Source organism: Phoenix dactylifera, chromosome 6 (genome assembly GCF_051530095.1).
Source record: "Phoenix dactylifera cultivar Ajwa chromosome 6, Ajwa_hap1_PhDact_Kaust_v1.1, whole genome shotgun sequence".
In the NCBI taxonomy this organism is placed as follows: Eukaryota; Viridiplantae; Streptophyta; class Magnoliopsida; order Arecales; family Arecaceae; genus Phoenix; species Phoenix dactylifera.
The window spans coordinates 1,907,051-1,914,207 of record NC_143195.1 but is presented as its reverse complement, the minus strand read 5'-3'; positions in this window follow the sequence as shown (position 1 = coordinate 1,914,207).

The window sequence follows — 7,157 nt, the reverse complement described above, 5'->3', positions numbered from 1 at the left end:
ATTAGTGTCTCTATTGTCTATTCTATTCTTGGATCTCTGCCGACGTCCCCAAAGAACGGAGTCCGAGCAGAGAAGCGTCTTCAGTCGCCTCGGCGCAAGGACGCACACGGTACAAGGTACCCATTCATTTAATGTTTCTACATTATGTTTTGGATTTCTCTGCCGACGTCCCCAAAGAACGGAGTCCGAGCAGAGAAGCGTCTTCAGTCGCCTCGGCGCAAGGACGCACACGGTATAAGGTACCCGTTTACTTAATGTTTCTACATTAGTGTCTCTATTGTCTATTCTATTCTTGGATCTCTGCCGACGTCCCCAAAGAACGGAGTCCGAGCAGAGAAGCGTCTTCAGTCGCCTCGGCACAAGGACGCACACGGTACAAGGTACCCGTTTACTTAATGTTTCTACATTAGTGTCTCTATTGTCTATTCTATTCTTGGATCTCTGCCGACGTCCCCAAAGAACGGAGTCCGAGCAGAGAAGCGTCTTCAGTCGCCTCGGCGCAAGGACGCACACGGTACAAGGTACCCATTCATTTAATGTTTCTACATTATGTTTTGGATTTCTCTGCCGACGTCCTCAAAGAGTGGACTCTGAGCAGAATGTTTTAGTCGCCTCGGCGTGAAAACACACGACACCAGCACATTATCATACTAAGTCCGGTGAATTCCCGTCACGAGCTGACGAGCATTCGACCCATTCGATGGAAACGAATCTGGTCCGTCCCGGCCACGCGAGGATCGAAGTTCACTAACTTCACCCAAAGTTTAAGTCCCAGTGACCGCTTTAGAGCTTGGTCGAAATCTGGGCTAGGCTCGGAAGGACTCTCCGAGCCCAAATCCTTTGAGCACAAGCGTTGCTTTACCGCTAGTCGAAGGGCCGAGTAATGGAGCTCGGCAAGCCGAACCTAAACCCAAACCCTGTGGCGGGCGAAATTAGAGGCCATAGAGCCCATCTCCTTGGAGCCTAAAATAGATCCGAGCAGGAAAACTTGGGACTATAACAGAATAGTTTCCAAAAATATGCATTCATTTCAAAAAGGCCCGTAGGCCAAGTACAAAATTCGAGTTCGGCCCTTACAAGTACGGGAGGCCATCCCGACTTTACAAAACAAAACAAAATTACACTCTTAAGGCCCGAGCCCGACCACTTCGGCTTCGGCAGTGTCGGGAGCGGCGGGCTCAGCAGTCGGGACCTCCTCGGCCTCGGCAGCGATGGGAGTAGCCTCGGGGGCGGCTTCGGTCGCCTCGGCCTCCGGAGCATCCGCCTCCACATCCGGCCTTTCGACCCCTGCTCCCGGTTGGAGCAAGTTCACGTCAAAATCTGGGAGGAGCCGCCGCAATTGGTTGCGGAAATTCCGGAAGCCCTGGATCAGCCCATTCACACCCTCCTCTTTCAGAAGGTTGCGGAACTCCTCCGACTCGCGAAAGAGCGCCACCGCGCTCTGAGCTTGCTCCCGAGCCTCGAGCTCCCGAGCCTCGTGGTAGGTGGCCTTCTTCTCGAGGGTTTTTATTTCCCGCTCGAGCTCCAAATGTCGGAGGCGGGCATTCCCCACCTCCTGCTCGCGGGAGGCCAGCGCCTGCTCGGCTTCGGCCAATCGAGCCTCAGCAGCGCGCAGCTCGGACCTCGTCAACGCATGCGCACCCTTTTCCTCATCGAGCTCGGCGGTAAGGGCTCGAATCCTTCCCTCGGATGCTCCGACCTTTTCTTGGAGCACCTGTCGTTCGGCCTCAGAGGCCTGGTACTTCGCTTCGGAGGCCTGGTACTTCACCTCGGCAGCCGTGTACCTCGTCTGGGCCTCGTCATACCCGCACTGGCACCTCCGGGCCTTCTTCCGGTATTCTTGTACTAGGTGCATCAGCATCTCCGTCTCGTGCAAATGCTGTAAAAGAGACGAAAAGGAAAACATAAGGCGCCACTAGTAGAAAATCTATACAGATTACACAGGTGGAGAATTTTACTTACCCGGACGGCGTTGCAGCGGGTAAAGTCCATGAAAGCATTATAGCTCATGGACTGCATCATGGCCCGGTTGGCTGGGAGCAGCGCGACCCGGAATATCTCAAGCGCTACTCGAGGGTTTTCGAGGGCTGAATCACCCTCGAACACCGACCAGGTGGGTGCAAGGGGCACCCGTTCCACCGAGCCCGATGGGCCCGGGAGGCCAGCATCGGCTGGCCTAGGCGGAGCCGACCCCGAGGCTCCCTGACTGCTCCCCGGCTCGGAGCTAGGGGGCTGGGGTCGCACAAGCGGCCGATCTGACCGCCGCACAACTATGGCGGGGCGTGCAAGCACGGGACCCGCAGAACTCCTCCCCTGGTCGGCAACTGAAGCGTCCTGCCGACCAGGAATCTGCGTCAAGGGCGCCGGGCATGGGGGCGCCATCGAGGCTCTGGAGCCCGAGCCCCCGGAATCCGCGCCCTCCCTCCGACCAGCTTCGGGGCGCGCGGGCTGAGAAGGACCCGCCTCGGAGTGAGCGGGGCGAGAAGGACCCGCCTCGGCCACTGCTGCCGGAGGCGCCGGGGTCGCCGGGGTAGCCGAGACCTTCTGCTTCTTCCTCGGCTCGGTGGGCTCGCCCGAGAGCTCGGCTGCCCTCTTTTGGAAGCGGGCGTAGAGGACTTCACTTTTCGTCACCATCTTTGCAATATCTGCAAAGGCAAAAAGGATTAGAACATTAGAACAGTAAGGAAATAAATACACCTTGAAATTACTCTTACCATGGGGACGCGCCGAGCTCAAGCCCACGTTTACCAAAGCGTCCTCACATATGAGGCCGTTCAGTAAGATGCCGTCCCCGAAGCTGCGGATGGCGTCGAGGATCCTCTGCTCACGTGGAGAAAGTTTGGGGGGTTTGTTGATGGACTTGAGCTGAGCCGGTCCCCACCGTGGGTCAAACCCCCAGGACTGTGCAGAACCAAGGAAGAAGAATTTCTCCTTCCAGCCATGAATAGACGAAGGGGTACCATGAAAGAGTGGCCGACCCGCCCGAAGGGCGATGTAAAGCCACTCTCCGTCTCCCGGATTCGACTTAAAAATAAAAAGTCGCCGGAAGACGTTGACAGAAGTCGGAATCCCCTGCAGTAAACACAGGGATAGAAAACCGACCACCGTCCTCTAGGCGTTCGGAGTGAGTTGCGCCGGAACCAACTGGCACACCGTTAGCAACTCATTCACGAAGCCGTGAAGAGGAAATCGGAGGCCGGCCCAGAGCGATTCCAGATGCACTCCGATCCGGCCTACCGGAGGATCGGTTATCCGGTCCCTCCGCCTGGCGGGCTCCAAACGGAACCCGTGAAGAGGGAAGAACCACTCTTCGGTCATCTCGACCTCCAGGACGCTCATGGTGGACTCAACTTCGCTAGGGAGAGAACCCATTGCAAGCGAGAAAAAGAAATCAAAAAGAAGAGGGACCTGAGGGAAACGCCGGAGAGAAGGAACTTCGGACTGAGAGAGGCTAAGAGGAAGAAAGCTAGAAGCAGAAAGCAATAGAAAGAGGACAGAGGGCCAGGGGAGAGTTTAAATAGACCTCCCCAACGGCCCGGATCAGCGAGAAAAATGCTGTATCCTGTTTAGATGGCGACGCGTGTCGGTCCAAAAGACAGAACGACGCATTTAATTAGGGCTAGCGCTTCGGACGCCGAAGCGCCCCATCGGATCGTGCGGCCCCATCATGAGCCCACGACGCGAGGACACTTCGCGAAAAGTGTCCCAATAATGAGACTCTTCGGGAAAAGAGAGACGCCGCCTATTAAAGGCACCTCAAAGCGCTCGATAATTCAAAACGCGCAACAAATTAAAATTTTCGGAATCCGTAATGGCCCAACTAAAGCTACTTTCCACGCTCCAGCTGGTAGCCAACTGGAACTCGAAAGTCGGGGGGTAGTGTTGGGGGAAAAACCCCAAGTCATACCGCCACGGAGGCGCTCGGCTAGAGAGCGCCGACCGGAAAGGCGCTCGGCCAAAGAGCGCCGACCAGGAGGACGCTCGACTAAAGGGCGACGACCAGAGAGAGAGCGCCAAGAGGCGCCCAATCAAAATAACCAAGTAGAGATGCTCGGATAGGAAGAGCCGACCAGCGAACGCTGACCAGAGAAGCGCTCAATTAGAAAGCGCTGACTAGAGACAGCGCCAAATAGAGGCGCTCGGCTAGAAGGTGTTCGCCCAAAGGGCGCCGACCAGGAGTACTCGAAGCAACCCCGCCACAGGGCGCCCCTCTGGGCGACCAGCTCGGCTCGGCACCCTTGCCGAGCCGATGCCTTAACTAATACTCCTCCCCGCCAAGCTTTCTCGAAAGGTCCGGCGGCTATACACGCGACTCTACTATGGCCTGCCACTATCTCCAAGCCATCAAGGCATAAGATCTCTGCAGGCATTCGGCACGACCTGCCATTAATGCATGAGACTTCCTCAAGTCTCCGATGCACCCAGTCATTTAATGAGCACGGCCCAAGACGATCTCCGGATCACTGAACCATCAGAGCGTATGGCTCTCCCTGACCGCCGGTTCATTCGGTAATAAATGCACTTACCATCCACGGACCCCAGGCCCACCACAGCCGGCGGTTCAACCACTCCAACAGGTCCGATCGACCGTGACAACTCCCTGATTCCGGTCCGATTTGGTCCCGTTCTCCACTACGCCATTAATGGGCCAAATCGTGCCCAATTATTACAAAAGAAGACAAACCTCCTGTCACCTCCCAGGTAACAAAAATCCTTCTATAAAAGAAAACCGGGGGGAAAAGGATGGGGGCCCCCCGGACAGAACCCTCCTGGACCGGATGAAAAGAAGCAAACAGCACAGACACAAGGGAGGAGATCACCCTCTTCATCTTATCCACATATTCCTGCTGTCTTCTCCATAGACTCTCTTCCTTGCTCTCTCCACATATCTGCCCCCTCTGACTTAAGCATCGGAGGGCCGGCGCCGGGGAGCCCGGCCACCGGCTTTTTGCAGGACTTACGCCCCCCCAGGAGGACGTCACCAGTCGGCGCGCCGCCGACCACCGTCCCCGCAGCGGAGCTCCTCCTTCCCCGGCTTCGCGGTAGCCCCCGGGTCCAATTTCCAGCAACAATATATATATATATATATATATATATATATATATATATATATATATATATATAATGATTATAGTTATTAATCAAACTTCCTACTCTTGATGAGAACCAATCATTACTCTTAATAAATTTATAAAATATTAACACTTTCCTTCTTAATAAATATTTTTTATTTTTAATAAATAAATTTCTTGTAATATATTATTTAGTTCGTTTTGATGCCAATAACAACCATTATTTTCATTTGCGATATTTTTAACGAATTATTTTTTTCAAAGTTCAATTTTTCCATCAATTTTACCCTAAAAGAAATAGGATGGTTTGAGAAATAATATTTTTATCAAGTAAAAAGTAATTAAAAAGTACTATTATTATTATTTATTATTACCTATTACTATTACAATATCCATCATAATAACAATTTTAATAACCAAATAATATATTTTATAACAAATAATGGTTGTTATTTTCTTTTATAGCTGATACAAGATGAAGATAGATCTATAATGATCAATTATTAGTAGATATCTGCTGTAAGTGAGTGCTATATTTTATGTTTTCTTAATGATAAGTGAGTATAAGTGATACAAAATGAAGAACCTTTTATTAATATTAAGTATCAATTATATAAGTACAAATTATACTTATATAATTGATACTCGAGAATACTATATGACTAAAATAGATAAGTATTATACTTATCTATACTATATTAGTTCAGATATTAGACAAGAGCTTCTGCTCGACCATCTTTAAAGTTTGTTGCTTTTTGTGAAATAAAAATTTGAATTATTATAATATATTATGTTATTATATTGTATTTGAGGAATAGTCTGTAAAAGGAGAAAAATTGTGTCTTGTGCATTGAGCAAGATGGTGTTCTAACATGTTTATAGTATATGAATTGAATAGTCTTTTGTGTTGTATTATGCCTTCTGGTTTATAAATCTCCAATTTTGAAAAAAAATGTTAGCTTGAATTTTCGACTTTCAAGATATGTACGATGTTCGGAAAAGAACATTTGAATTAAGAAAACCCATACATATATAAAGATCAATAATTTTTAGCGACCTACTGAAAATATTCTACGCATTTAAAGGTTTATAAATTAGTAAAGAAATTATCATAGTCATATTTATATGAGGAAAATATATTAAGAAAAAAATGTGAACGAGATTTATTAATATTTAGCAATGTAAAATAAAAATTTACAAGGCTAAACTTTCCACTCACTATGTACAAGCCCATGTTAGTAAGAGCTCTACTTATTAGTTATAAATTTACAAGGTTTCCTTTTGTATTAGTTATAAAAGCTCTACTTATTATCTAAAATAAAGAACCGTATAAGTGAGTGTTATATTATCTACTTCTTTAATGATAACTAAGTATAAGTATTAGATAATGGAGTATCTTGCTATTATCAATTTTAAATATCAACAAAACTTATATAAGCATAATTTATACTTGAAAATATTATACTATATTAGTTTAGATATTTGATGAAAGTTTTTGCTTGACCATCAATAAAGCTTATTTGTCAACATGCAACATAAATTGGACTATTGAAGTCTTCTATTTATTATAATTAACTATGTTGTCATATATTATTTTGAAAATAGTTAGAAAAAAAAGAAAAAAAAAGTATCCCATGCGTCGCAAGGGGTTGGTATTAGCGACTACATTATTAATAATGAGAGTTTTTCCATGCAGGCTTAGCATGTGCAAAGTTCTGCACTTAATGACGATATTAAGGATAGAAGTTTTTGCTCAACCATCCTTAAAGTTAATTATTTAATATGCAACTAAATTTGACTATTAAAACCTTCTATTTAATATAATTTATTATATTTCTATATTATATTTCAAGGATAGTTGAAAAAAAGTAAAAACTAGTACCTCATGTATTACACGATTTATATGCTAGTACATATCTAAAATGGAGGTTCAACTTGCGCTGAGCTCTCTATTTACCATATAGACGCCCATATTGATGATGAGGCAAGTTAATCAAAAGTGCCATATATGAAATTCAATACAATTCTTTATCTTTGTTAGCAAATAGGACTCTTATTTAATACGATTATTTATTAATTAATTTA